Genomic DNA, 5,284 nt, shown 5'->3' on the forward strand with positions numbered 1-5,284 from the left:
GAGAGAGAGAGGGAGAGAGAGAAAGAGAGAGAGAGAGAGTGAGAGAGAGAGAGAGATAGATAGATAGATAGATAGATAGAGAGAGAGAGAGAGAGAGAGAGAGAGAGAGAGAGAGAGAGAGAGAGAGAGAGAGAGAGAGAGAGAGAGATTTCAATAATCTGTGAAAGAAAGGCACTTGAGTGAACATTACGAAAGAGGCACATATCGAACGAGTTACTTGGTAGAGTACATGAGGCTGGAGTATCTCAGGAGAACATTCAGAAATATCACCGGAGAAGCTTTTAAGACCATTCATGAAGTATGAAGCCCTGGCCGGGGACCTCGCTGATACAACATTCATGAAGTATGAAGCCCTGGCCGGGGACCTCGCTGATACAACATTCATGAAGTGCCATCCATAAGCCTGGGGACCCTCGGGGCCTGATACAACATTCATGAAGTATGAAGCCCTGGCCGGGGACCTCGCTGATACAACATTCATGAAGTATGAAGCCCTGGCCGGGGACCTCGCTGATACAACATTCATGAAGTATGAAGCCCTGGCCGGGGACCTCGCTGATACAACATTCATGAAGTATGAAGCCCTGGCCGGGGACCTCGGGGCTGATACAATTCATTCATGAGTATGAAGCCCTGGCCGGGGACCTCGACTTCGTGGATACAACATTCATGAAGTATGAAGCCCTGGCCGGGGACCTGGCCGGGGACCTTGCCCTGGATACAACATTCATGAAGTATGAAGCCCATCTGGCCAAGGGGACCTCGCTGATACAATTCATTCTATGAATGGTATGGCCGCCCTGGCCGGGGACCTCGCTGATACAACATTCATGAAGTATGAAGCCCTGGCCGGGGACCTCGCTGATACAACATTCATGAAGTATGAAGCCCTGGCCGGGGACCTCGCTGATACAACATGTTCAAAAGGCTGGAAAATTCCAGAAATGTAATATTACTCTGATTCTGAAACTGAGGAAATTAGCACCGAGAAGACGCTAAATGTTTAAAGTTAATCACCTTGGAAGACAGAAAAACTAAGGGAGACATGTTTAGGACGTAATACATATTTAAAAGCATAGGCAGGGCTGACTAGTTCATACTGTTATAGTCAAGGTGACAAATAAAAACTAAAAATGCAAATGATCCATAATAATTGTAAGAAATATTTACTGAGTTTAAATTTAATAGAAATGTATAATGAGCTACAGAAAGAGGCAGAAGCAAACTGAATACGATATTATTATTGTTACAGACTAAATAATGACAAAATGTGATTAATTACACTAGGATAAATATACTCAAAACCGACCAAGATTATTTACTGGATATTAATACTGTGTATATTATTTACTGGATCTTAATACTGTATATATTATTTACTGGATCTTAATACTGTATATATTATTTAGGTACATATTATGAAAGGCAAGTTTATGTTCGCACGATTAAAACAACAATAATAAGAAGTAAAATAAGAAACAAGCAAAGTTTAATAACAGCCTAGTTGATCAGGCCCCTGATCCATCGGGAGGCCTGGTCATGGACCGGGCCGCGGGGGCGTTGATCCCCGGAATAACCTCCAGGTAACCTCCAGGTAACCTCCAGGTAACCTCCAGGTAACCTCCGGGTAACCTCCATTTAACCTCCAGGTAACATCCAGGTAACCTCCAGGTAACCTCCGGGTAACCTCCAGGTAACCTCCGGGTAACCTCCAGGTAACCTCCAGGTAACCTCCAGGTAACCTCCAGGTAGCACAAACAGGTGTCAGCTAATTAAACACACACAAAATTTTTCTCACAGAAGTGTAATCAAGAAAAATGGTAAACCAGTAAGGGTTTACACAGGTTATAGAGTACACATCTGAACACTGGATAACTGATCTTCGCCTGTAAACTAACTCTCATTATAAATAAATTCACATTACTTGGCTAGTAACAATATTGTTGAAGATTGAGACACTTATGCAACATATGGGAATCTTTATTCAGGAAACGTTTCGCCACACAGTGGCTTCATCAGTGGCTTCATCGGTGGCTTCATCAGTCCCTCAGCCTGGAGTCGACTCCAGGCTGAGGGACTGATTACCTCAAACTCCTCCTCTCCTTACGCCTTTCTACTTTGTATTGGACAGATGAAGCCACTGTGTGGCGAAACGTTTCCTGAATAAAGATTCCCATATGCTGCATAAGTGTCTCAATCTTCAACTTGTCGGTTTTTCAAACCATTCATCACAATAATATTGTTGGTGTATAAGTCAACAAGTTGTGACGCTGAAGACATGGTTGCTTAAAATGTTATTGTAAATACAGAAGTTTGTCAATCTGGCTAATTCGAATAAATTAACTTGATAAAACTTCTGTCCTAGAAAAGAGGAATTTGTAAAATATCCATACGTCATTAAAGTGCTTACATTTATTTTATGTTATTAATGAGTTTTTCTCAGTCTGGCTGTAACTCTTCTTGCGCTTATAGATGTTTGTTTTAATCTCAGAGACAAGCTATAACTACTGTAAGAAACAAGAACGCTCTTGTCTGGTCCACTCTCTGCTAACACTTGGACAAACATACAGTGTGATGAGAACCAACACTGTGAGAGGTGTCAGTAGAGTGCTCATCACCTTCACTCAACCTCCCTCACTCATTCAATTTTTTATGAATATAAACGAGGAAATCTGAGATGTATTCTGTACCACAATTATGTTATTACTTCCCTTCACATGATTAAGCAACCTATTATACCATTTTATAGCTGATATTTGCCTAATATAATTAGTGTTAAGTAGTCAGTAAGCCAATGTTAAGTTGGCCCATAATGCCTAGGCATAACAGAGGCTCTCTTTGTATTGCAACCCATTATTGTAAATACATAATCTCAATATACTAGTTACAAAGACATAAATAAATAAATAAATAAATTAATTAATTAATTCTACCACAGCTCACACACTGAGATCCAGGGATCGATTCCTTAGCACGGCTGGAAAACATTAGGATGTCTTTCCATAAAACACTTGCTGTCCATGTTCACCCATCAGTAAAATGGGTACCTGGTGTGGGTTGCATCCTGGGACAAAATTGTAGTTGTCACTGATGTCAGGTAGGACTGTATACCTTGTACATGTACTTGTATACCTTGTACATGTACTTGTATACCTTGTACATGTACTTGTATACCTTGTACATGTACTGGTATACCTTGTACATGTACTTGTATACCTTGTACATGTACTTGTATACCTTGTACATGTACTTGTATACCTTGTACATGTACTTGTATACCTTGTACATGTACTTGTATACCTTGTACATGTACTTGTATACCTTGTACATGTACTTGTATACCTTGTACATGTACTTGTATACCTTGTACATGTACTTGTATACCTTGTACATGTACTTGTATACCTTGTACATGTACTTGTATACCTTGTACATGTACTTGTATACCTTGTACATGTACTTGTATACCTTGTACATGTACTTGTATACCTTGTACATGTACTTGTATACCTTGTACATGTACTTGTATACCTTGTACATGTACTTGTATACCTTGTACATGTACTTGTATACCTTGTACATGTACTTGTATACCTTGCACATGTACTTGTATACCTTGTACATGTACTTGTATACCTTTACATGTACTTGTATACCTTGTACATGTACTTGTATACCTTGTACATGTACTTGTATACCTTTACATGTACTTGTATACCTTGTACATGTACTTGTATACCTTGCACATGTACTTGTATACCTTGTACATGTACTTGTATACCTTGTACATGTACTTGTATACCTTGTACATGTACTTGTATACCTTGTACATGTACTTGTATACCTTGTACATGTACTTGTATACCTTGTACATGTACTTGTATACCTTGTACATGTACTTGTATACCTTGCACATGTACTTGTATACCTTGTACATGTACTTGTATACCTTTACATGTACTTGTATACCTTGTACATGTACTTGTATACCTTGTACATGTACTTGTATACCTTGCACATGTACTTGTATACCTTGTACATGTACTTGTATACCTTGTACATGTACTTGTATACCTTGTACATGTACTTGTATACCTTGTACATGTACTTGTATACCTTGCACATGTACTTGTATACCTTGTACATGTACTTGTATACCTTTACATGTACTTGTATACCTTGTACATGTACTTGTATACCTTGCACATGTACTTGTATACCTTGTACATGTACTTGTATACCTTGTACATGTACTTGTATACCTTGTACATGTACTTGTATACCTTGTACATGTACTTGTATACCTTTACATGTACTTGTATACCTTGTACATGTACTTGTATACCTTGTACATGTACTTGTATACCTTGTACATGTACTTGTATACCTTGTACATGTACTTGTATACCTTGTACATGTACTTGTATACCTTTACATGTACTTGTATACCTTGCACATGTACTTGTATACCTTGTACATGTACTTGTATACCTTGTACATGTACTTGTATACCTTGTACATGTACTTGTATACCTTGTACATGTACTTGTATACCTTGTACATGTACTTGTATACCTTTACATGTACTTGTATACCTTGTACATGTACTTGTATACCTTGTACATGTACTTGTATACCTTGTACATGTACTTGTATACCTTGTACATGTACTTGTATACCTTGTACATGTACTTGTATACCTTGTACATGTACTTGTATACCTTGTACATATACTTGTATACCTTGTACATGTACTTGTATATCTTGTACATGTACTTGTATACCTTGTACATGTACTTGTATACCTTGTACATGTACTTGTATACCTTGTACATGTACTTGTATACCTTGTACATGTACTTGTATACCTTGTACATGTACTTGTATACCTTGTACATGTACTTGTATACCTTGTACATGTACTTGTATACCTTGTACATGTACTTGTATACCTTGTACATGTACTTGTATACCTTGTACATGTACTTGTATACCTTGTACATATACTTGTATACCTTGTACATGTACTTGTATATCTTGTACATGTACTTGTATACCTTGTACATGTACTTGTATACCTTGTACATGTACTTGTATACCTTGTACATATACTTGTATACCTTGTACATGTACTTGTATATCTTGTACATGTACTTGTATACCTTGTACATGTACTTGTATACCTTGTACATGTACTTGTATACCTTGTACATGTACTTGTATACCTTGTACATGTACTTGTATACCTTGTACATGTACTTGTATATCTTGTACATGTACTTGT

Source organism: Cherax quadricarinatus, chromosome 29 (assembly GCF_038502225.1).
Source record: "Cherax quadricarinatus isolate ZL_2023a chromosome 29, ASM3850222v1, whole genome shotgun sequence".
NCBI lineage: Eukaryota > Metazoa > Arthropoda > Malacostraca > Decapoda > Parastacidae > Cherax > Cherax quadricarinatus.